The sequence below is a fragment of the Heliangelus exortis genome, chromosome 1, assembly GCF_036169615.1.
Source record: "Heliangelus exortis chromosome 1, bHelExo1.hap1, whole genome shotgun sequence".
Lineage (NCBI taxonomy): Eukaryota > Metazoa > Chordata > Aves > Apodiformes > Trochilidae > Heliangelus > Heliangelus exortis.
This window is the reverse complement of record NC_092422.1, coordinates 127,566,464-127,593,936: the sequence shown is the minus strand read 5'-3', so window position 1 is coordinate 127,593,936 and position 27,473 is coordinate 127,566,464. Positions and strand designations below refer to the sequence as shown.

At 39.1% G+C, this 27,473-nt stretch overlaps 1 protein-coding gene across 1 annotated transcript in view; it reads right to left on the bottom strand.

The window, feature by feature from the left end:
- Positions 1-6,391, bottom strand: part of SLC6A15 (solute carrier family 6 member 15) — a 35,817-nt gene extending 29,426 nt beyond the window's left edge. The window contains exon 1 of the mRNA XM_071765917.1: positions 6,113-6,391. The gene's annotated coding sequence lies outside the window, so the exon portion shown is untranslated. The remainder of the gene's footprint in view (positions 1-6,112) is intronic.
- Between the last annotated feature and the right edge of the window lie 21,082 nt (positions 6,392-27,473).

Sequence of the window (27,473 nt, the reverse complement as noted above, 5' to 3'; positions counted from 1 at the left end):
TCGCCTGCTCCTCTTCAGGGTTACACAGGTAAGAGTCTTGTTGTGTCAGGCTCCATTTAGAAGCATTGCTGTTAGACAGAAATGCATGCAAATATCCAGACACTTATTAGATGAACATCACTCTTCTAGTTCTTTCTTTGGTATAGTATTAATATACAATTAAAAGTTTAGGTTGGAGATTTTCAAAATCTGTACAGAAAAATAGATATAAAAAACCCCTTATTTGCTTACAAATTTGAATGAATGTAACTGCCCTATGTTCTTGCAATTAAAGCAATAATCCATTTGTAAAGCAACTTCATGCTTAAAACATCCTACAACACTACTGCAACAACTGATACAATTTAAGAACTTCTAGCAATGGTTTTCTAGCATGAATTAAAATATGGTTATTTTTACATTGTACTCTTTTACAAAAAAAGCATTCTTCTCTTGAAAAAGAAAGATCAATAACCCCAACACTCTTTTTAAGACTGTGTACTTTATTATTTTCTTATGTTTACATCTGATGAAAACACAGTAATTGGGCAAAATTATGTACACGCAAATTTTAACACATCATGAATAATCCTCAAATCATCTTTGATCAACAATAGTTTCAATCTCCACTGTGAATTGTAAGGAAAAGAAAGAAGGGGGAAAAAATGATTGTGTTCATACTCCTGTATCAATAAAATCCAGACAGAAAATAACCTCGTAGAAGGCTACTGTACCATCATTAAAACAAAATAAAACAAAACAAAAACAGACACACAGAAAAAAGAAAGAATTTATACCTTTTAAAGTTCAGTATTTGCCTCTAAAAGGAAAAACATATTTACATTTTGTTCTCCGATGAAGCAGTCAACATACAAACAGGTAAAATGTTACCCAAAGCTGCAGCCAGGTCACATTACCGTAGCCTCTGCTGCGAAGGCAGATTGCCACAGCACAGCGTACCAGTGGAGTAACACATGCTAATGCTCCTGTTCACAAAGTCTCCACCTCAGCTCCCAACACAATATGATTCAGAAGAGGACACAAATCTAAAAGCCAAGATTTTCACCATGACAGATGTTCATAAAGGATCTTGAGTGATATTAATGACAAAGGCTTCAGTTCATGTGAAATCACTGGATAAGAATTATAGGCAGAAGTAAAGAAGTGGGGCTTTCACACCTTGAAAGAAACCAATAAAATGCACCTCAAATACAATTCTGGAAGCTGAGCAGAAGAAAGCATGACAGGAACAATCAAGATAGAAAGAGGAAAATAAAAGTTTTAGGACTGCTGTAAGCCTGCAAAAAGGAATCATGTTTGAGTGAGAGAGAAGAGAGAAGGAGAACGGCAGGAGCAAACCAGGTTTTGTACAACTACAGTGATTGTAAAGACTGGCTATCATTGGGGGAATCTGTGTGCAGATAATTATTTCAACAAGACTTACACTATGTTACACTACTCATCGCACAGACTGAATTACTGCTGCAATGCAGCATTGTGTTCTTTCGCGGAAATAAGAATAGGCACCAGAGCCTTTTTGCCTACTCAAGCCCACATTTAACTGATGAAGAAACCATTATGCTGCTCTTCAGCATGAACTACACATATCTAGCGTTTGCCCTAGCTAGTTTTATACAGCCTCTCAGTAACAGATAGAGATGCTTAATGAAAATGAAAGATAATTAATTATTTGATACAATGAAACTGACATTTCTCTGCATTCTTCAGCAAGGTTATGCGAGACATGCTAATGCTTGTTACATTTACTACATTACATTGTAAAAAAAAATAAAATGTTTTTGGGCTGTAGAAAACTTGAAAGCAGTAGAAAATGTTTTCAATTCTGTCAGCTCTATACTAATTCATTGAGCCTGTAGCACAACTATTTAAACACCAAGATTAAATTCACACCTGCTGGGAATATGGGTAGTCACAGACTTCAGTGACATTGCACCTGCTTAATATTGCTGGAAAACTTGTCCGCAGTTTCTACGAAATGTTCTTCCTGACTTCATCTTATATTAAGAACCTGCACAGTCTCAAATGCAGACTATTTCTCTCCCACATTAATTGTCTTGAATTTTAGTCACTAGAGAGTACTCTTTACTATTGTAAAACACAATGATTTGACAAGAATAGTGAGATTTCCGTCTGAGACTTGTTTACTGTCAATAGGTTTGATCTTAACAACTCACGTGACTTCTTCAAAATCAGAAATATCTGAGAGAATGTTAAAACAGAGCTCTTGAACATGAATTTTTTTCTTTTCATTGGATGTAATCTCTCAAGACTTTGTTGACCTTACAGTAGTTTCTCTCCTGCTTTCAATTTCTCAGTATTCTAACAATTCAACTTTACTGAAATGCTTCATAGCCTTCCATATGGGCTAATTGTAATTTCATATTCAGATAGAGAAAACATGTCCCTTATTATGTAGTTCTTTCCTATTTGTAGTATATTAAAGCATCCAACTCCATAGTTACTATTCCTCCATCTGAAGCTGAGTGAAGTTATCTCTGCAATTCTGACAATACTCAAGTTTTGAATGGTAAATTGAAAAGGCATAACTGCTACCAACTTGTAACAAAATCTCCATTTTCTAAGTTCACCATTTAAGCTACAATAGGACCACAATTTTATTATAAAATCATATCACACTTCCAAGATAGGAGAAGATATAAAAGATTTCATTCAAATACTGAAGTTATCTTAGCTACAAAACCAAGTACTGAAAGTTAAGCATTATTAGACATGTAGTTGGCCTGAGACACTAATTATCTGTCATCTGCTCTTCTGGATGTATCAGTAAGTAAATCAAGCTGTACTTTGGAAGTGATTTTCTGATTTTTGCACACAAAGGGAAAACCCAAACTGCTCGTCATTGTTAGCAGAAATACTGTTTCTCCTCAAACCTGATTATTTAATTTAATGATATAAATCATGTTTTCAAGTTTTGTTACAGTAAATCCCTATGAATTTGACAAGAAAATTATTAACACCAGTTCCACTATAGAAAATCCAACATTACGAACCTCCATTTCCAAATTCCTATATCTTCTCCATTTTGTCTTAAGAAGAGCATGCTAAATCATAAGCACTGCAGTACACATTTCTGACACTTGAATTGCAAAAAAATATCAGTTGCCAGCCCCCCCAGAAAAATTTTTCTCAAAGGGAGAAATAGACAACTGGCACTGTGAGCTAGATTCAAAGCATTGCTGTGCACACCGTTTTTCTTTTTCCCATATAGATAACAAGGAACCCCTAATCTTAGGAAAGCAAGATAAGAATGTAGATGTCTTTCAGAGTAGTCTTGTGAGAGGCTCAGCCCCGTTACTACCATTGCCTAAAGCAACCGCTCTGGCAGTTCCTATTGCTCTTTCACAGTACTTTGTATGGGCTTGCCAGGTTCTGTGCAACCAGCTCTTCAATAGCATAGAGCTCAGTTGTCATTTGTTGATAATTTTTTTTTTCCTAAATTACTCAAGATATTTCCCAAGGAATAGCAAAGTTATTTTGAATCAAATCTCGAGGGAGAAGGTAGCTGCTTAAGTCCAGAGATGTCACCTGCTTATAAAATCAAAGTTATTCTGAAGCTATGGATTCACGGATCTTTAAAGTCACAATGAAAAGCTACTACTGGTATTATTTTTTACAATCCACTGACATGCTGACCTATAAAATTCCCAATCCAAAGCTGTTCTTTCAAAATCAACAGATCTTTCAGAGCAAGAATACTATTTCTTGATACAAGTCTGTGTGATGGAAAGCAGTTGGGGACACACTTGAATGTGTCTTTAATGCTGTCGACACTTTTCATTGAACACTAGAGAATCTTGGAAAAAAAAAACAAAACTGTCTTCCTATAAAGATTCCTACCACAAATACTTCCCAAGTGATGTAATTCCATACCACGTGTGCAACAACAACGTCAATATATCTTAACAAAGCAATTTATACCAAAGGAATATCTGTAATTAGTAGAATGTGCTTCTGAATAACCTGTGATTTTTAAATTATTTTCTGATAAATTTAACATTTTTAAACTTTTGTGCATAGAGGCTTTTGCAATACACAGCAAAGAGATCTGACTGAGCTGTTCAACCTATATAGTCCTCAACTGCACTGCTTGCAAGTTTTTCGCTTGCTTGCCTGTAAGAAAAAAAGAAAACTATTAAGAATTACAAGACACCAAAGGTCAACAGGAATCAGTTTATGATGCAAAAATAGTTTCAAGATGCCTTTACTATTCCACACACTCAGTTTCACTGCTAGCGGCACATCTGAACATCTATGAAATGCCTTGGTTTTTCACACACAGATAAAAACCAATGAGATTGTTCTTGATTCTGAAGTGCAGAGCCCAAAAGGAGTGTCTGGTACATTCTGAATGCAATCTGTAAATCTAGCATTACCATAATACGGTAAATACATAAATCAAAACCTTGTACATTAACTAAGACAAAATTAAACAATCTTTTCAACAGTTTTTTGTTTTATTTTGTTTCCTTTTAAATGAGATGTTGGTTACAAGAAATATACTCCTAAACAGAAAAAAAATTGAGTATGTTGTCACAATCTTTTAAGCAAATGGAGTAAGCTGCCTCTACATAATACATCCAATGCACATCAGATAACAAAATCCTTGCTACATTTGTACTTTAGAGAGGGAAACAACAATTTGTATCCTTGTTGTACAGGACGTCACAGTGGCATACGGTGGCATACTATTTAAAAATAATTAGGCTTCTCTTAGTGATCAATAAATACTACAGCAATAAGTTTGTCATGTAGCAATACCACCTAGAAAATAAAATGGCTGATGAGGATGAGGTCTCGACTACAACATCTTTTACAAACAAAACCAAGTTCAATTTACTTAAATGTAACAAATTCCATTTCGACCTCCATGTGGTAGGTCACTGGCCTGTACAGACAGATTTCCATCATCTCGTTTACTTCCACAACAAAAGCAAATCTATTGCAAAGAAATTCTGGCTCATTTTAATAGTAGCAAAACTGGAACAAAACCAGCCAGTATGTCCATGGGAAATAAAAAGACTTAATAAGAAAACGTAAGAAAACAAAAATAACGGGGAGAAAACTGTAGGTCTGCACCTACCCTGTAGATCTGCTGTAGCAGACAGGGGTCTGCAATCATTAAAATCCTTTAGAGAAAATAAACCCCAGGCGCACAAAGGTTGGTAACAGGTCCTCATTACCATACCCACCCAAACATGGCTGACACCAGGGTGCACCAGCCCCAGCCCGCCGGGGCTGCTCCAGCCTGCGAGGGGCGAGGGATGCGGCTAGTGGTGGTGAGGAGGTGGGGGGTGGGGGACCAACCTGCGTGGAGTCCCGTGGGCGACGCCCACGCTCCGCGGCAGCAATGCAGCGCCCGGGCAGCCCCGAGGGTCTCCCACCTCCTTCCTGCGCCTCCGCCCTCAAAGACGGCGACCGCAGCCCTCGCCCCGCTGCTGCTGGCTGGCACAAGGCGGGGATGGTCGCCCGCTCCCGGGGTGTCTGGCCGTGTCCCTGATCTCTCTACCAGAACGGGCAGGCTCGTCCCGCTCCCTGCGAGCCCGCAGCCCCCCGCGCAGCGAGCGCTGCCGCGATGGAGACAGCCCCCGGCCCTCTGAAACGTGCCAGGCGCGCATCTGAGGTGTTTTACACAACACGCGGGATATGAATGGAATCTGTCACCGTAGGAAAGGAAGGTACATTTCCCGCCTCCTCTCTCCCGATAATATTGATATTAATAATTATAAAACAAACAGCCCCGTACATCCTTGTAACTAACCTACCGCTGAGTTAAAGCACATGGGCGGGCAGCTTCCAGCTAGCGCTACCCATTGTCTCCCGAGGGGCCGGTTCCCTCCCTGCCAGCAACTGGCGCCGGGGAGAAGGCAGCCTCCCCGGGGGGAAACCCCCGCAACCCACAGGAAAGCGGACACCGGGTGGAAAGAGACCCCACACACACACTCTCCCGCACGTCCTGCCCCTTCCCGCCAGGATACACGCACGATGTCGCCCATGTTTCACCCCACCCCACCCCCCCATCAGCCACACGTCAGGGCTGAGAAAGCGCGGGTCGCCCGCTCGCTCGCCCTCCGCAGCCGCCGCCTCTCCTTACCTCCGCCTCGCCGGGTGCCAACTGCGGGAAGGAGGGGGCTGGGTGGCCCAGCGGGCGCGGGTTGGCGAGCGGGGCCGTGCAGACGCGGCGCTCAGCGGCGGGCAGGCGATGGCAGGAACATGTGCCCAGCGCTCGCTGCGACGGCGTTTAAAGACAGACATAAAAGCGGCGGGGGGAGAGGAAAGGGGAGGGCAGCGCCGGGCCGGGGGAGCCGCACCTCCTGACGCAGGGAGGAGTCCCCCGCCTCTCCCCCCTCCTCCCGCAGCAGCATCTTCAGCGGCGGAGGCGGGCAGGACGAGGAGGAGGAGGAGGAAGAAGAGGAGGGAGAGGCTCGCCGCCGCGTTAAAAGCCCTAGGGCCAAGCTCTGCCACCGCGGGTGCTGCAGTCTCCTGCTGCCTTCCCGCCCGGATGTGTGGCGGACACCGTGCCCCCGGGCCCCGTGTGCCGCACCCTTCGGCTGCGAGCGGCCGCTGCTGTCGCCCCCGGTCTGCCCTTGGCCTCGCGTTGATGGGGTAGCGGGGCACAGGCGGAAAGGTCGCCTCCGGGGTGGCCTGGACGCGGGATGCAGGCGCACGGGTGTGAGCTTCATTGGAGAACATGAAGGCTTAAAAAAAAAAAAAAGATAGTGAGGGTGAGGGTTTTGGGCCTGAAGAAGGAAGAAGGGTAGGTCAGGAGCGGATGGGCAGCGGGGTGGCCGCAGCATGAACACCTCTGCGGCTAAGGGGAACGAGGAAGGGAGACCTGAGAGATGGCGAGCCTGGAGACTGAAGGCATTGAGGAAGATGGGCGGCATCACTCAGTACCCCTGGTGATGGTGCACAAGTCATAGATTCATAGAATGTTTTGGGTTGGAAAGGACATTAAAGATAATAATAAAAGATAATAATAAAGATTATAATAAACACCCCACCATGGGCGGGGACACTTCTGGCTAGACAAAGTTGCTCCCAATTCCCATCCAGCCTGGCCTTGAACACTTCAAGGGAGGGGGCATCCACAAGTTCTTGTAGCCCAGACTTCATGGGGATGTTTCTCTTTGATTGCCCCCCTGCTAAACTTTCTGCCATTGTCTTTCCACTGCCTTTCTACCAGTTTTTTTCTTTGCTTGCTTTTTTTTGTTTTTTGTTTTTGATGATAGATCCTGGCTAGAAAGGAAGGCTTGTAGTAAAGATGAGAAAGGTACAGAATTTGGACAGGAAAAGCATAATGACTTTGGTGAAAAAAGGTATGATGTAATAGAGAGTGAACTGCCTTTATGTTCACTCTGTGAATAATTATTGCAACAGCTTCAATCTTTACAACTGCTGAATAAAAATATGTAACTTTCTCATACCACATGAGGTAGGGAGAGGTTTTTCTTCAAATAGTTATGAAGTTAGTCTGCCTAGGCTGATTTGCATTTCCTTCATGTTTTACTGAGAAAGCTATGGTGCAAACTTATTTTCATATTTCTACTTCATTATCAAAAGCACTTTGTCATATTATTGTGCATTTCTCACTGGTGCCAGTACACTTCAATAATTTCCACAATGTATGTTACTTACGTGTAAAAACACCCCTGTAAAAACTAAACTTGCACCTAGAGACTGAATATTATTTGTAACTCTGTACAAGTCAGCTGACCTTGAGTAAGTAGCTGTGAAATAAACTTCTTTTATTCCAAGTACCAATGAGAAGAAGAGTTTATGCTTTCTCCTGCCAGATCATGAGCGATACTTTTATTTAGTAAATTAACTAATAATGCTATCACATGACTGCATAGTTAATTGAAACAGGAAGAGATTGTTTCAGAATCCCTTTGAATTCTCTGCACAGTTAATGATGAGCTTAGATCTGTAATCATGTTCTCATTTATTTAATACTACTAATACTACCAGAGGAAAGGCATCTTTCAACTTTTACTGTCCACCAAACATATAATCATATATTCATAGCTTTTTTTGCAATTCCTCAATGAATATGCAGTACCTCAAATGCCATGTAAAATACCACACTGGTAACCATTCAGTAGCAATCTTTTTCTCCAGTTTTTCTGCAAACTAGCAATGTATATTTGGAATAGATGGACTAGGGTATTTTTACTGAAGCTTTTGTAAACGGGATATTTTTTTTACTGCAATGCTTGTAATCAGCTTTATAATATTCTTATTAGGTTTATTGGAACCTAAACATCTTTAAATTCCACATTGGTTTAAACTTCAAAGTGCAGATATTTCCAGCTTCCAAACTCTGGAGGCAATTCTGCCTCCAGTATAGAAGGATCTTCCCTTCTGCTTCTGGGTGCAAATGATGAAAATACAATACAAAATGCATCAGTGTTTTTTCCTTTTTTTTTTTTTCAACACAAGAATCTACCACTGGACTCAAAGTTTGCAGTGTAGTTGTTATGAGACTGAGCTACACTGGAGGATAGCTTATCATTCTCTAAAGTGAGTTATGGGCCTACACACACAAGAGAGAGAAGACCTCATTTGCTGTTTGGATTCTCATTGTATCTGTGCTTGTGACTCAAGAAGTTTGAGTATGGAGAGAAACAATTGAAGTGGAAAGCAAGAAATGCCAGCATGACAAAACTTGTTATCCTAAAGCAGAGCTGAGATGCTAATGTACGAAATCTCTACCTTGTCAAATCTTTAGATTAAAAAAAATGCACAAACAGAGCAAATGGGTGTATGCTGTTTGGAAGAAAATGTTTTTGGTAGCAGTTATGCCCATTTTATTTTTCTGCTAGGTTTTACTTGCATATTTTAAATATAATACATTATTTCGTAGTTTTGTTGGAAATAAATTTGTATGAAATAAGTCACTTAATAAAAGAATAATTTCACACTTTTTCTAACTATTGAATAATTACAATCTTTAATAATGTGTTTCATTCTTTAAAATATCTTATGCCCCGAACTATTTATTTTCCTTAAATTGATAGTATTCAGTAATAGGTAAAAGTTAGGAATAACATTCTAGAATGAAGTGGACAAGCACATAGCAAAATAGTAATACATATGAGTCAGGATAGACCAGGAAATTGGAATGGAAACAATCATAGAATGGTTTGGGTTGGAAGGGACCCTTAAAACTACCAAGTTCTAACCCCCTTGCCATTCTCAGGGACATTTCCCACTAGACCAGTTTGCTCCAAGTCCCATCTGACCTGGCCAGGTCCAGGGAGGGGCCATCCATGGCTTCTCTAGAAAACCTGCTTCAGTGTCACAGCACCCTCACAGCTGAGATTTTCTTTCTCTAAAGCTTGTTAAAAAATCATACCTCAAGTTCATAGTCCAGGAAGAACTGTTTAGCGTTTTGACTTCTACATAAAATCTGTTGTGTTGTGCTTCAAAAAAATAGATAACAGTAACTTTTTTATACAAGCATCAGCAATATTCTCAATGCTTATAAATGACACTTTTTCGCATGTTGGCTAAATATGAACTTTGATAATATTGCTGCCTTTCAAAACTTGACGGGGGCCTACAAGAAAGCTGGGTAAGGGCTTTATGCATGGTGTGTATAGGACAATGGGCAAAGACTTAAAACTTGAAGAGGGGGGATTTAGATTAGATATTAGGAGGAAATTGTTTACTATGAAGTTGGTTAAACACTGGAATAGGTTGCCCAGGGAAGATGTGGCTGCCCCCTCCCTGGAAGTGTTGAAGGCCAGGTTGGATGGGGCCTTGAGCAACCTGGTCTAATGGGAGGTGTCCCTGCCCATGGCAGGGGTGGTGGGAACTAGATGATCTTTATGGATTTCATACTGAACTTAGATCCTGTGTTAGTTTCAAACTCAAGCCACTCTATGAAATCACCAACTACTCTGAGCAGTTTTAAGACAAGAGTATTTGCTCCTACATGCTGCAAATGGTGTCCTTAAAGACTGGCTATGGTTCTTAGTTTTTTTACATATTCATCTCTAAATTGTTTCTTAGGTATTAACAGATTTAAGAGATTTGCTACTTTTTGCTGGTTTTATCAGAATCCATGTCTGTTTCCATGTCATCAAAAATGTGGATTGTCTGTTATTCTATTGATAATTTCATTGCAATATGAGAGTCTGTTGAGAAGATGATGGAAACATTTTTACAATTGCACAGAGAAATTACTAATAGCTGGGTGACACGTTGAAAAAACAGATGAAAAATCCTCTGAGTATACCGGTGGCACATTCAACCAGTGACAGAGCAAAGGGGTATCTAGGATTAGCTACTAAACTTATGTTTTCACCCTCACTTTCACTGGTTTTGGATGGTTGGTGCATGAAGATTTCAGGGCTTAGACTTTGTGTAACTACAAAGCCACTGCAGGAAGAAGTGGTTATAGTAGTTGTCTCTGTCTTAGAATTACAGTATTAATCTCTCAGATGTGGTCTTCTGTGACCTTGCCACATGAGTATGAGAGAGCAAGGCAGTGGCTGATGTGATTCCATCCTTTATTGCTCTATTTATGGTTCTGAGAGAGAGGAATGCTCTAAAAGTTAGATCTGGCCTTTAGGAAGTTGCAGCAAACCTTATTTTAGTAGGGTATAACATAAGAAATGAATTCCTGGAAGCTGTGAGCTATAGCAGAAGTCTGCCCAGAATAGCTTTGCCCTTCTGACACCTGTTGAAGTAAAAAACCAAATCACAAGTACTTCCAAATGTGAAACAATGTCATTGTATTGAGTACTAAGACAGAATATGGGAAGACTCTGCAAATCACAGGTGCTCAGAGCACCACATAGTTCATTACAGTTAAAACATAGAGTAGGTTAGCATCCAAACCAAGCCAAACAATCATATACAAAATCATATTTTAGCAGTTAGTATATCTAACATAGATGATTACACTACTTGTGAAAATGTGGAAAATGAAGGTATAATTCTGATAATGGATCCATTCTCTGTATCTCTAACAATTTAGAAATTATCAAAATTAGGTTGTTGACAGCAAGGCAAAAATTTAGCAGCCTCGCAGCTACATCTTCCTTTCTTGAAAATAAAACATCAGATATAATAACTGCTGGAATTTGTGTCTTTACAAATCAGATTTCAAGACTCCAAACATTTAAAACAAATATGCTTGGGTTGGTTGAGGATGAGGCTAAGGCTAAGGAGCTAAGAAATCCCCCACCAAATGCACAGCAACTAGAAAAATAAAATAGGCTATGCAAGCATTAACCACAGGTACAAAACAGTGAAACAGATCCTGGACAAAGCTAAAATGTGAGTTCTTTACTACAGTATTCAAGAAGCTATTATTCCTATTTTTACTATATTTTTAAAAAAGCCTTGTGATCCAGAAATTCTAAATCACTTATGGCCATTTTCAACTTAACATTTTTATTTTCAGTGTAGCTTGTTTGGTTAACAAATTTAGTGATCCATTCATGGAATTTAAAATATGCTTTGTCTCCAACAGTAGCAGGAAGATGGGGGAAAAAAAAAAAAAGAAAAAAAAAAAAAAAGAATAAAAAATGTTTACTGAAAGTTGCCTATTTTGTTGTAATGAATATGTTGAGGAACCTCAGCCAAAACAGCCCAAAACCACTGCTAGCATTGTGCTAGCTGCTCTTAGTTCTCTCAGAGATGGTCAGCGTTGCAAAGGAGATTTTTCCATATCCCTTTGGACATGAATTATCCCTTTGGATACAGAGAGCATGGATTCATCGACTGCATATCTGCCTTTGTGTTCTGGAAACATTTAAGAAGTCATCATATTCTCTCCAGTCTGGGTAAAATCAAAATGCATTGCAAGACTTGAGCTTGTACAGAGATTAAAATACTTGTTTCAGGAACATGTGAGTTGAGAGTTTGGCTAATTAGGCTCTGAAATATATATTTAAAATTTAATTGTCACTAAATTGAAGTTCACACAATCACAGAATTACCTTGGTTGGAAAAAAACTTCAAGATCATCAAGTCCAATCATAACCTAGCACTGACAAGACCTTCACTAAGCCATATCCTTAAGCATTATGTCTACAGGACTCTTAAATATCTTCAGGGATGGTGGCTTCACCAATGCCCTGGGCAGCCTGCAAAGAAATTCTTCCTAACATCTAATATAAACCTCCTCTGGCACAATTTGAGCCCACTACCTCTTGTCCTATCACTTGTAACCTCACTGAATAGACCAGTCCCCACTTCCTTACTACCTCCCTTCATTTAGTTGAGAGAAGTGATCAGGTCTCCCCTCAGCCTCCTCTTCTCCAGGTGAAACAACCCCAGATCCCTTGGGTGCTCTCTTCCTAAGACTTGTGCTCCAAAACTTCCATCTGCTTTGTTGCCCTTCTTTGGACAAGCTCTAGTAGCTCACTATCTTTCCATAGTGAGCAGTCCAAAAAATTTAGGTGTAATTAATGGAATGGTATGTTGATCATCATCTCTTCAGCAGAAAAAATTAAATAAGTAAAATATTTCATTGAAAGAAGGCAATAACTTCAAAAATATTGTTCAGATAAAAGTGTGTCACCATAAACATGAAAATTGTTTTTGAAAATAATACAGAACATACTGCTTAGTTAGGAATGATTCACATGCTGTGTTTCTTTATCTATACAAGACATGAGTCTCTCAAACAGTATATTCTCCATTTAAATCCAGAAGACTGATTTCTTTACCATAAATTCGTACCAACAACATAACATTCAAAGGAAGATCTTTTTGATTCTCAAATGTCAATAAGATAAGAAGACATAGATTATTGTAGGGCAAAAAGAAAAAATGTGTATGAGCTGAAAATAATTTCCTCCCATGATATACTGTATCTGAGATTATACATTTTCCAGAAAATTGATGCAGATGTGTTTTTTACATAAATCAATACTATTATGATAGAATGCAACAGGTAGAGACTATGATTTCAGTTACCGCAATTCAGAATACCATGTAAATATTTTCAAAAATCCCCAAAAGATCTTTTACAAATTGAATTAATGACAAATTAATTTTTACAATTGCAAGGAATAAATCACAGAATCACAGAGTGTTTAGGTGAGAAGAGACCTCCAAAATCATCCAGTTCAACCTTTGACCTACACCATAATCAAACTACTAAACCATATCTCAAAGGACGGGGTCCAAATGCCTTTTAAATGCTTCCAGGGATGGTGATTTCCACCACTGTCCTGGGCAGGCCATTCCAATGCCTGACAAGCCTCTCAGTGAAAAAATGTTTCCGAACATCCAGCCTAACCCTCCCCTGGCATAGCGTACGTTTATTCCCTCCAGTCCTATCACAGTCACTAAGGAGATGAGGCCGTTTCCCTCCTTGCTCCAACCTCCCTTCAGGTAGTTGAAGAGAGCTCTAAGGTCTCCTCTCAGCCTCCTCTTCTCCACACTGAACACCCCCAGTTCCCTCATCCTCTCCTCACAGGACTTGTACTCCAGACTCTTCATGAGCCTCAGTGCCCTTCTCTGGACACGCTCCAGCACTTCTCTGTCCCTCCTATAGTGAGGTGCCCAGAAATGAACACAGGACTCAGGATGGGGCCTCACCAGAGCTGAGTACAGAGGGATGATCACCTCCCTATTCCTGCTGGCCACTGAGTTCCTAATGCAAGCCAGGATGTCACTGGCCTTCTTGGCCACCTGTGCAGACTGCAGACTCATATTGAATCAACTGTCACCCAAAATGCCAGGTCCCTTTCCAACTTACAGCTCTCTAACCACAGTTCCCCAGCTCTGTAGCTTACCATGGGGTTGTTGTGACCCAGGTGCAAGATCTGGTACTTGGCCTTGTTAAACCCTTGGCCCATTGGCCCAAACTGTCTAAGTCCCACTGTAAGTCTTCCCTACCCTCCAGCAGAGCAACACAGCCACTTAGTTTGGTGTCATCTGCAAATTTACTGAGGGTACCCTCAATCCCCTCATCCAAATCATTAATGAATGTATCAAGGAGAAGAGGCCCCAGTACTGAACCCTGGGGGACACCACTTGTGACTGTTTGCCAGCCAGACTTAGTTCCATTTACTACACTTTGAGCCCAACCATCCAGCCAATCCTTTATCCAGAGCAGGGTATATTTATCCAAGCCAAGAGCCGTAAGTTTCTGAAGAATGCTGTGAGAGACAGTGTCAAAAGCTTTGCTAAAGTCCAGATAGACAATGTCCTGAACTCTTCCCTCATCCACAAGGCAAGTCATCTTGTTATAGAAGGAGATCAGGTTAGTCAGACAGGACCTACTTTTCCTAAACCCATGCTGACTGGGCCTGATCACTTGGTTATCTTGTATGTACCGTGTGATGGTACTCCAGCTGACCTGCTCCAAAACCTTTCCTGGCACTGAGGTCAAACTGACAGTTCTGTATTTCCCTGGACCATCCTTTCAGCCTTTCTTATAGATGGGCATTACGTTTGCCAATTTCCATTCAACTGGGGCCTCCTCATTTAGCCAGGATTGTTGATAAATAATGGAGAGTGGCATGGTGAGCACTTCTGTCAGGTCCTTTAGTACCCTCGGGTGGATCCCATCTGGTCCCACAGACTTGTGCACATCGATGTGCACATCGATCATTCCCTCCCAGACAACGGGGTCTTCATTCTGCTCCCCATCTTGGTCTTCCAGTTCAGGGAGCAATTGCCATTGGCAAAGGCTGAGGCAAAATGAGGACCCAAGCAGTTTGGCCTTTTATTGTCCTTGGTCACAAGTTTCCATCCCAGATCAAGTAGAGGTGGGAGATTCTCCCTAGCTCTTCTCTTGCTATTTACATATTTATAAAAACCCTTTCTCTTCTCTTTAATGATACTGGCCAGATTTAATTCAAACTGAGCTTGGCCTCTCTAATTTTCTTCCTGCACATCTTTGCAGTAATCTTCCGAAGTTGCCTGCCCTTCATTCCCTAGCCAATAGACTTTCCTTTTTTTTTTTTTTTTTTTTTGAGTTCTGCCAAAAGCTCCTTGTTCAGCCAGGCCGGTCTTGTACCACGCCAGCTTGTTCTGAGATGCAGAGGTACAGTTTGTGCCTGTGCCTTGAGGATTCCCCTCCAGCATAGAGTGTTCCATTGCAAACCATCCATGAGAGATTTAAAAAAATGCATTTAAGCATGTAAATGCACATTTCTACAATGTTTTACATGGCCATCCACAACATGGAGAAAATAAAATCCTCTGCCCCAGAAATCAAAAGAAAGATGTCACAGTCATGGGTGTCATTGCTAGAGTTGGGCTGGCATAATAACTACTTCAGAAATGAAGAGGCCAGCAGCTTACTGAGTTATCTTTATGCCAGAAGTCTCTGTAGACTTATGTTGCAACACAGCACTCAAAAAATTAAATGTTTAAATAAAAGTCTAATGTTTTCACCTTGTCATGTACTCATCTTGAGCACATTTAAAATTAAATTAATATAAATTATGATTATAATCTTCTAGTCCACACACTCATAAGCATCACATAACCTTTAATACCACAGACATCTAAGAAAATAGAAGCATAATAGAAGAAGAAAAAAGGATAGTAATGTGTTTAGGTATGAACTGTAAGCATTGAATGAAGTGATAAAAGCTAAAATGTGAGGAAGTTTCTTTAGTTTTTTTTGAAAGTTTGTAGAATCAACCTCTAAAGAAAACTATTTTTGCTGGTTGAACCACACTGTATACCACATTTTTAGTATTATACTGAGGACTGAGTTCTGAATGGTAGTTTTGTTCTATTCTTGCCTGAAACTTCACATGATAATCAGAAGCAACTTGTTCCTTATGTTTGAATGAGGTAGACTAAAAAATATATATTTGCTATGCTTCGGTGTTTTTATTCTCTCATAATGAGGTGAGCCAGGATGAAATCCTAGCCTTGCGAAAACATTTTACACAATTTATGGTTCTAGGTGACCATGGGCTAAGTTTATGTTAATCTGCACATTGCATGAAGACAGCTGTGGTTTAAGGAAAAGTTGCAAAATATCTGTGGCTGTGTTGGTTATATCAGTGAGATTTCAAGGCAAACTGATTTGACAATATATTTTAGCATAAGAACTCATATCACAGACTTCTGAGCTGAGAAAATCAAAATATATTTCTTAATCTTAGGACTGACAAAGGCAAATCTAAGGCTCAACTCATGCCTATAATCCTATTGGTCATTGCTGCCCACAGAAGTTATCATTCTCTCCTTGCAGTCTAATGACTAGGTTATTTCATAACAATATGAAATCCATGTTGGATTTTGTCCATGTCTCACATATGCTGTTTCATACTTAGTTACTGATGGACAAGGGGGGAATTACTTTTTTAGTCCTGCATAAAATTTTCTTAGAATTCTGTGGTATGAGGGTCTGGTGTATTTCAAATGCCTCCACCTTATGAATCAATCACCACTTGATCCTCTTGTCAAAAGACACAAGCAAATAATCTGTAATAATTTCATTTTACTACATTACTATCGTAAAGCAAATCCGAGGGAAAGCAAACTCATAGGTTATGCATAGAATTAGAATTCAGTCATTTGCCATCAATTAAGATCGGGGATTGAGGACCAAGATGTTTATTTCATTTACAGGAAGAAGACAGTGGAAAGGACAACATGCAATAGCAAATCCAGTTCTGTGATACCTTAGGCAACCTACCTGCGTAAATTCATCCCTAAATTTACCATGTTCATTCTCCAGATTTCTTATGTTTCACCACTTCATCTTGTTGAAAAGTTTCTCCAGAATTTCTCTCTGATGGTTAAACAACTTCAAACCTACAGTCACAGACTATTCATCATAATTTGTTCTTGTACCAGAAAGTTCTTAAACTGTTTTCTGTCTTTGTGTTTTATGTATCATCATGTATTTATGGAGAATAATGCTGTTCCCTCCTCTTTTGGATTTGACAGAGTATGAAACTAAGGTCATTTAAAGCAGTGAAGAATATGAAACTATCCTCATGCATATTAGTCATGCACATCATGAAGACTAGCTTGAGTCTTAGAACTAATTGGTGTAATAGTTTAGTTTTTTTACAATATTGTAATAGTGAAGTTTTATCACTGAGGTAATTCACTATATCTCGGTGAACAAGTAAGTAGCTCATGCACAATACAACACTGATATGGCACATGCTTGTTCCAGTTATATATCAGACCAGAAGAAAGGTCCACTTGAATAGTGTCTGTCTCCAGCAGTGAAAAATGGTAGATATATTCAGAGCAGCATTAAGAACAGTGCAAGTATTATTTCCCATATTATATCAAATATGTAATAAATTTTAAACAAAATTTCCTACAGTTAAAGTACTAGTTTATGAAAGGAAAGCATGTGGCTAATATGAATTATCCTTAGCAAACCCGTACAGATCTTACTGATTTTGATTTCTTAGACTCTTTTCTTTCAAATTTGATTCAAAAATATGCATATGATTGAAATAAAATGATGAGTCTCACTGCTTATACTTACATATGTTTTACCACATATATTGGAAATCCCTTACTTTAAAGTATTGATACTAAAAAACTGCTATGTTTTTGAAAATACATAAATATTTATTAAAAAATATAGTGCATACAGCACTTTTGTATTTTGGGATGGAAATAATGTGGCGTCCTCCCTCCTTAGCTTTGTTCAGCTACACAGAAATGGGGGTTTGCTTCATTTTAATAATTCTTATTAGCAAAGATCCCTTTGCCAGCAGGAGATAAACCACCGATTTTGCTAAAGCTGTCATACTTCTTTCATATTTTACTTAAGGAGACTCTGTACTTCCTCATTGTGTAAGTATGCAAACTTCCCTAGTAATTTTCCTAACTTCTTACTGTTGGCTCCTCTGAAACCAAAAATATTAGTCACAGAATTACTTAATCATTGTGGGTTTGCAATTTAATTAGCTTGTGATCGCTCCACTCTTTTAACTGATTCAGTTGGACTCAGAAGTATTCATCTCACCAGTAACATTATTTTCTTCATATTAGTATCCTGTTCTAGAAGTTTGTAGTAGACCATTTATAAAAAAAAAAAAAATTGCCACCAACACCCCAAAACCTGATTTTAACCAAATGTATTTTATTAATTCAGTTGAAGTTTGCAGCACCAGCACCCAGAATACTACACATCATCTTTGTCTTTTTTCTATATCTTACACCAGCAGTCTATGTCTTTCATTTTACTTGAGAGATAAAGTTATATTAGTTATTTTCTCTTGAGTTCATCCAATTTTGTAGCTGAATTAGGCTCTGTCATAGCTCCCTGGCTTCTCTTCTGCTCTTGTCATGCTCATCACTAGTCATATTTTCTTTTTCTTAGAATACTTTTCTTCATTTTCTGTGTTTTAACCACTCCATTTGTAATTTTTTTTCACTTCTTCTTTACTAAATATAAGTAGTCTGATTATCTGAGACTGTCAGACTAGTTTTGATCTTAGATACCTGGGCTTACATGCACGCTTGGAATTTACTCCATCTGTTGAGAAGAGTCCTTTTCCTGCAAATGCCTTCCAGAAGTTGGACATCTCCCTTAAATCTGTTCAGCCTTGTTATCTAGATGTGGATTTTCAAAATCAGCTACCTACAGGTACCACTTATGAAGGGTTTATAACCCCAAATATCAATTTTAATAATCAAAGTGACTTTTTGCTGTCTCACTCAAAAGTCCTAAGACTCCATTTGAGGTCAGATTTCTGCTGCTAGAACTGCTGGAATAGTAGCACTCTTGCTCACTGGCTTATCACATTTAGGAATTTTGCCCATATCTGCTATTTATTCATGCTTGTCAATGAAAATCAGGAAGTTGTTTGTCTGGACATGAAGAGCAGTCTATGGTTTTTCTGCATTTGAATCTTTTTGAGTCCACAGCAGTATCTTAAATCTTTATTGTGTCTGAATCTGCCCAGTGGGAAGACCTCTTTATTCTTAATTTCTAACCACAAAGATTCAACTCTTGATGCTGTAGTGAATATCAGGAATCAGACTCTTTCCCATCTCTTCTGTTCCTGTCTAATCAGGATCATTCTGCCTTGTAGACATTCTTATACTTCCTGTCTGTCATCCTGTCTTTGCTTTTCACCTGGTTCCTTCTACTCCTCTTCCTTAAATTTCACTACTGAGACAAGCTTCCCTTCTCCTATCTATGCTGTTCTCACTTATTTTTGTAGAAATGAGCATACCTTACCTCTACTGGCCTGCAAAGCAACTTTGTAGTTTCCAGCCAATTGCCAGTCCTAGACTCCTGAATGCTCATACTTTAAAGAAACCATAGCCTTTACCCCTGCCCTGTTAATAATGGTCAGATCACTTTTCTGTGTATCTTTTGAACAAGCTTTTTCACTTTTTTGCCTTTCAGTTTCACTGTGTTTCACATAATGGTAATCACACTGGCTGCTGTAAAACCAAAACTAGTAAAGTTAATTAATTAATCTAATGTTTGGGGGTATTTATGCAAAAATTGACATTATTTAATGTCAAACTCAGTTTCTTTCTCCAAAAGTTGTTTTTTGTAATTTTACTTTTACTTCATTATTTCAAATGGCCTACAAGTACAATAGTGAAACAAGTTTTTTATTCAGCTATTTTTTATCCTAAAAACTGGAAAACTTCAAGTATAGTTAAGTACACACATAAAGTAAGTGGAATTTGCTTCTATTTATTTGTTTTAGCTATTTTGTTATCAAGAAGTTACTCATTAAAGACTACTAAGTAGTAACACTGATCAATGTTGCTGATTAAATTGATGGCTATTATATTTTATTAATTGATGTGAAAACCATACATCTACTCAATAACTGATTTTTCCAGGATGAAAGTTTGTTACAGCTACACACAAGCTAAGGCTGTTTGCATGCAGTGTGAAAGGCCTATTTTATGCTATAGTTCTTTTTTTCTTTTATGGGATAGTGTTTTATTTCTTTAACAAGAAGGTTAATATGCCATTTTTCCGAAAGGAAAACAGAATTGCTAACATTGAAAAATTATTTTTAGTAGTAAATGCATAGGTTTTTTAAAAAATTACATGTAAGTAGATGGATAAGGAACTGTCTGGATGGTTGCACCAAAGAGTTGTGATAGATGGCTCAGTGTCCAGATGGAGATGTGTGATGAGTGGTGCTCCTCAAGGGTCAGTACTGGGACCAGTGCTGTTTAACATCTTTGTTGGTGACATGAACAGTGGAATCAAATGCACTCTCAGCAAGTTTGCTGATGACACAAAATTGTGTGGGGAAATCAACACACTGGAGGGAAGGGATGGCATCCAGAGGGACCTTGACAGGCTGGAGAAGTGTACTCATGCAAACTACATGAAGCTCAGCAAGGCCAAGTCCAAGGTTCTGTACTTGGGTCAAGGCAATCCCATGCACAAATACAGGCTGGGAGGAGAAAGGATTGTGGACAGCCCTGAGGAGAAGGACTTGGGCAAGATGATGGACCAGAAGCTCAACATGAGCCATTAGTGTGTGCTTGCAGCTCAGAAAGCCAACCCTCTCCTGGGCTGCATCAAAAGGGTGATTCTCCCCCTCTGCTCTGCTCCTGTGAGACCCCACCTGGAGTTCTGCGTCCAGTTCTGGAGTCCCCAACATAAGAAGGACATGAAGCTCCTGGAAGGTGTCCAGAGGAGAGACACTAAAATGATCAGAGGGCTGGAGCCTCTTACCCTGTGAACACAGGGTAAAGAAGTTGGGGTTGTTCAGCCTGGAGAAAAGGAGGCTCCAAGGTGACCTTATAGCAACCTTCCAACATCTGAAAGGGGTCTACAAGAAAGCTGGGGTAGGGTTTTTTACACAGGTGTGTAGTGAGAGGACAAGTGGAAATGGTTTCAAAGTCGAAGAGGGGAGATTTAGGTTAGACATTAGAAAGAAATTCTTTCCTGCGAGGGTGGTGAGACACAGGAACAGGTTGCCCAAGGGAGTTGTGGCTGCCCCCTCCCCAGAAGTGTTCAGGCCAGGTTGGATGGGGCCTTGAGCAACCCAGTCTAGTGGGAGGTGTCCCTGCCCATGCAGGGCGTTTGGAACTAGATGATCTTTAAGATTCCTTCCAATCCAAACCATTCGATGATTCTATGATTCTAAGTACAAGTTATAACGTTGGAAAATAAGCTCTGTGTTTAAAAAATGCTTTTATTTGTTATTTTTATAATTTCATTAATGTCAATGAATCATATCCAATAATTTTTAAAATTACATATCTTGCTTAGTATTCATTATAATTTGTAAATTTTAAATTAATTTCTAGCTTGCAACGTTGCCTTTAAGATCTAGTTTAGACTAGAAAAATTGTTAATTCCTTCAAACATCAAACGTTATCTCACTCTTGAAAATCAGATGCTTTCTTCAGATTTTTTTGTTTGGTTGGTTTTTTTTGTGGTTTTACCGTTGTTGTTGTTGTAGGAAATGCATCATATATGGGTGTGTCACAATAATTTCAAAGGCAGGATTTATCTAACACAGTGTCAGCCATCCCAACATTATTGTTACTTACATTCCTCTCTTGGGATGGGATAAGTTGCTCTGTGGATACCTGTTCTGTCCAGCAGCTGAAAAGCAGACAAAAGTATAGCTTAATCCAGACATCTGACTTTGAGGCAGCTGAAAAAATTCCATCTCTCACTCATGCACCTTATATGGGTATAGCTTTGAGATGTCAAATCCTTAAATTAGTTTCATCATAACAAGTATTTTGACATAAGCTTGAGATTCAAACTAACTAGTTGTACACTTTAACTAAATTCATACTGTGAGAATTTATGAAGCACAAGGATTAAAAAAATGATGAGATTAGAATAATATAATTTACTGCTACAATATGTAAAAATGCTGGTTTAAAAATAACAGGCTGTAGAGAAATTGACCGTGTAGATTACTTTGTATTCTACATATTATTTAACATTCTATGATTTCAAGCATTTTACTTGAAAATACTTGACTATTTTCTGTAGACCGAATCATAGAATCATAGAATTGGCTGGGTTGGATGGGACCTCAGAGATCATCAAGTACAACCCTTGATCCACTACTGCTGCAGTTACCAGACCAGACTCTTTTTAAATATCTCCAGGGACGCAGAATCCACCACTTCCTGGGGCAGCCCATTCCAATGTCTGATCACCCTCCCAGTAAAGAATTTCTTTCTAATGTCCAACCAAAACCTCCCCTCCCCTAAGACCATGCCCTCTTGTCTTGCTGAGAGTTGCCTGGGAAAAGAGACCAACCACCCCCTGGCTCCAACCTCCTTTCAGGGAGTTGTAGAGAGTGATGAGGTCTCCCCTGAGCCTCCTCTTCTCCAGGCTGAACACCCCCAGCTCCCTCAGCCTCTCCTCATAGGATCTGTGCTCGAGTCCCTTCACCAGCCTGGTTGCCCTCCTTTGGACCTGCTCCAGGATCACAATCTCCTTCCTAAACTGAGAGGCCCAGAACTGGACACAGGACTTGAGGTGTGGCCTCACCAGGGCTGAGTACAGGGGCAGAATCACTTCCTGAGACCTGTTGGCCACACTGTTCCTGATACAGGCCAGGATGCCATTGGCCTTCTTGGCCACCTGGGCACACTGCTGGCTCATGTTCAGCTTCCTGTCAATCCAGACTCCCAGGTCCCTTTCTGCCTGGCTGCTCTCAGCCACTCTGTGCCCAGCCTGGAGCTCCCCATGGGGTTGTTGTGGCCAAAGTGCAGGACCCGGCACTTGGCCTTGTTGAACCTCATCCCGTTGGAATCAGCCCAACTCTCCAGTCTGTCCAGGTCCCTCTGCAGAGCCCTCCTGCCTTCCAGCTGATCGACACTTGCCCACAACTTAGTGTCATCTGCAAATTTGCTGATGATGGACTCAATCCCCTCATCTAAATCGTCAATAAAGATATTAAACAGAACTGGGCCCAACACTGATCCCTGGGGGACACCACTGGTGAGCAGCCGCCAATCGGATGCGGCACCGTTCAGCACCACTCTCTAGGCCCAGCCCTCGAGTTCCTAACCCAGCACAGAGTGCCCCTGTCCAAGCTGTGGGCTAATAAATCGAAATATGCGGTGCTCCCACTAATATTCTTGTAGAAGAATTATTCTTTTTAGAAGATTCTGGTTTGGTTCCTCTTTACTGCTAGATAATGATACATGAAGGAATTAACATTACTTTGATTAGTCTTGTCTATGAAATTCTACCTAGATTTTGAGAAGTCATGCTAACAATGCAGTTTAAAATTTCAAAATGAGAAATATTTAACTATAAAGAGCTTGTCACTCAAAAGCAAACCTTAATTGCAATTTGCAGATGTACTACTGCAATTTTTAGGTATTGCTTTGCAAGACCAGGTTGCAGAGTTTGTAGAGGTCTTTGTTGGCAGGTTCTTTGTCCTAGAGACATTGATTTAGCCTGGACAATACTGTATACCTGAGAGCAGTATGGGGTGTTATACTGTGGAACTGAAATCTCTAATGAGTAGACTGTGAATGTAACTCCCAGTAAATGCTCTTTTCTTATGATCCTTATGATCCTTGCCTATTTTACAAGGTTCAAGGCTCTGACAGCAGGGACTGATCTTGTGCTTCGTGAAGTCAGTGGCAAAATTTCCACGGTAAGTAACAACTAGAGCTTCCCCGTCCTTCTCAATGTGTAAGTACACGCAAACAAAAGCTCTAATCTGCTGCAGATATGAACTACCAGGACATAACTCCCCAGGGTGAGAGAGGTAGGCAGGAATGTGCACCACAAGGATGTGCACCTCATGGCAGACAGTCATGGCACCTGTGAGCACTGCTGCTTTGTGCATCAGTTGCTTTAAGCTGATCTCTCTAAGAAAGTCAGTACACTGGAGCAGCATTTCAAGCTTCAGGATCCAGTGTCTCATTTAGGGGTTGAGAAAGTTTGGCAAGCTTGATATCGTTGTTCAGGTGAAGTGTATGTGATTAAACAGACATAAAACATCTTTACAAATGCACATTTTGTTCACAGAAATAGTCTGTCTGAAGTAATGAGTCTATTGTGAATATATGCAAAGAGAAAATTAATGCTGGATTCACATGAAAGCACCTGTTAGAAAGCTGATTTTCCTGGTCTCTTATCTTTAACATGCAATGGTCTTCTGTGGACATGACGAACAGCGGACCTCAAGACCCTGCAAAACAAGCTTTGTCTACTTTGTAGATACGATACTATTGTTCAATTAACGAAAAGAATGTAGTTTTAAAAAATGAAAATATATAATTTATTTCTTAAGGGAACCAAGTGAAAAAGCATACAAATAATATTATTCTTTTTACCCGCAAAAGTAAGCAGGTTACACACTGTCAAACCTTAGTCTTAAATTATGGGAAATGTTTATTCAGATTGGGGGCAGAGAGTTAAAGCCATGTTTATTCAATAGAACTGATAAATGCTACTAAATTAAACTGAGTACTTTTCCAGCTGTTTTATAGAGGGATATGTGTTACTAACAGTTTTTCATAAATTTGTCAAAAGCTGGAAAAAAAAGTGAATAGAGAATAAAGCTTCTTGCTAAACAAATAAGCTCATTAATATGCCAGGGAGTGGGAGGATGGGGTTTGCTACATATTTCATGATGGCAGTTTGAGTGTTGTGTCACTTTGGTAGCCAGATATGTATATGCATAGCCAGTATAGCACCCACTGGAAGATCAACACAAATTATGGGTATGGAGAAACAGCAGCACCCAGGGCTCAGTTAAGCATTTAATGGAAGAGCCAAGAGTGGACCACACTGAAGAAGATAATTTAGCAAGTTGAGTTCCTCAAATATATATGTACCTGCATTTACACTCTTGTGCGTTATGTACCATGTTTGATTTTTGATTCATCAATAGAAATTACTTGCTCATTTAGGGATTTTCACAAACTGAGAGAATCTTCCTGTCACTAGAATTTTTCTAATTGTTTTCCTTATCTCAAACTATTTTGATAGTAATCAAATACTGCTTTAAGTGACGAGATTACAGAAAGATGACAGTTGTTGAGAACAAAAATGTTAAGACAAAATTTTAAAAATTGCAGGTAGTTTCAATCTCTCATTATTTTAGCCAAGTTACTTTCTGTACTAGTAGAATATTTGTCTTTAAGAATTTAACTTTTCCTTTAAAAAAGCAAATTATCTGTTGCAAAAATTCACTTGGCTAGCTCCTTTTTTCATGCAATATGAACTTGGCTAGAGTTACAGTACAGTTGCTACTTGAAGGTTTGGCCTTTTCAGTTAAAAACTAAAATGGGGTTAGAGGAGGGAAAAGTGAATTCAGCCATTATACCTTTACTTATATAGAAATTTTATTAAAACAAAACAAAGCAAAACAACAACAACAACAAAAAAAAAAACTAAAAAAAGTTCTTATTTTCTCTTTACAGTGGTTTAACAGATTTTTTTTTTTAATTCTTGTTTAGAATTTTTGCTTTTATATCAAAGCTAAAACACAGCAATCTGTGTCATCTCCTTTGATGTGAGAAATAGAAGTAGTACAAGTTAGAGAATTCTTGCAAACATTATCTATTAAGTCCCTTGGAAAAACTGTAAATGTATTTGGATGCACCACTGTGAAACCCAATTCTAACACCTTGTGTTATAAGAAATAAAGACAGGGCTCTTACTACCTCATAAAAGCCAAAGGATCATAGCTGATGCACAGGATTATGCACAGAATGTCTGATGTGAAAGATTCAGCTATAGTTTTTACACAGATTAGCAGGTAAAGGAAAAATAAAAGAAAATGTAGTAGATGTGAATTCATAATAGGGTAGGCTGCTAAAATCCCAAGAGTATATAGAAAAGAAAGGTTATTTTTTGACAGATGCATTTAGAAATGTGGTATCTTTTGAAAATTATGAACTGTATGTGATGAAATTAAGTCTTTTGAATAAGTAAATACGGTTATGAAGTTTTCACACAGAACACTGGAAGAGGCTGCCCCATGAGGTCTGTGAAGTCTCCTTTTCTAGAGACATCCAAAACCCACCTGGACACGTTCCTGTGTGACCTACACTACCTGATCCTGCCCTGGCAGTGGAGTTGGGCTCAATGATCTTTTGAGGTTCCTTCCAGCCCCTAATGTTCTGTGATTCTGTGAGTTTTGTTTCTATGATTCTTTGAAATACTTCTGTATAAAATAAAACACCTGTGATTCAAATTCATGTTCATTGGAAACGGGTTAGTAATCTAGCATGTAGTGTTTTTAGCGAACATGGGTAAAAGAAAGCATTTGACTGTACATTTGGAATACTTAAATCAACAGTGATTACATTACTCATTCTCACACCACTTGCTTCTTATTCTTAACTGCCAGTCTGGGAGTAATCAGATCAACCTTCATACAGACCATGGACTAACATGAAGACAGCTTCAAAAGTTAACTCTTGTTAGCTGGCTGGTGTTTTTATCAGATAATACTTCTACAGTTATAAATATTTTTCCTGAAACTCACGTATATTTCACACATATATAAAGATATACATAAACTGCTCATATATGTTTACACGTGTGTATTTATTTTCATTATATACATGGATATCTATGTCTGTGTGCATACTTACGTACACTGACTTATTGATAAATCATATATCACAGAGAAAGAGAAGGAGAAATAGGTGTGTATCCACCTGTCAGGTTTACCAGCACTCACAACTCTGAATTGCTTGTGTGTGAAGACCAGGATCGACAAGGTGCCTCACTCATTTTGCATGGTAGAAATGCTATGTGCTTTCAGTGCCTGATGAGAACATTCTTGTACAACTTAAAAACAGGTCAAAGTAGAGTGATGGTAAAACAGCATGTACAAAATCTTCTTAATTGATATATTTGCTTGTGTTGATTTGCCTGGCTTAATTGAGCAGCTAATGCCAGTTTCTAGGGCATATACTGCTTGAGTTTATGTCTGTTGTATATAATCAGGACAATGATATCCTGCCGGCTTCCCAGTTGTGAGCCATAAATATTGTCCTCTGGCTACACAAAACACAAATTTAAAATTTTGTCATAACTTGCAAATACGCAAAAATGATTTACTGTGTGCATCGTGTTAAACTAAGTATAAACTTTACCATTTATTGTTTATTACTCCCTTATTTCTTTTCCTGTGGAATAGAAGACAGTCTTCCTGAAAATGGTTGGGGATGAGGATCAGTGCCAAATGAAATATGAAATAAAATTATCTGAAACAAGCACTGAAGTTGTACATTCCTTTGGCATGTTTTAGTATACAGATTATCATCATTTCCCTTAGGATATAATCCTATTATCCTGACAATAGGTATTTGCTTCTGGGTATGATTTTCAAAAGCATTTATGTTACTTCAAAGCATGATTTTTATCACTTTGAAATGGAGTTATGCCTCTGAAATATGGAGATATTTTAAAATTGCTTTCCTTTTACTTTTGTAAAGTACATTTAGATTCACTAATATATGAACACTTTTTATCTTTGAACCATTTCTTCATATGAGAAAATATATCCTTCTTTATTATACTACACATTTCTTGCTTTATTACCCGAGAAAAG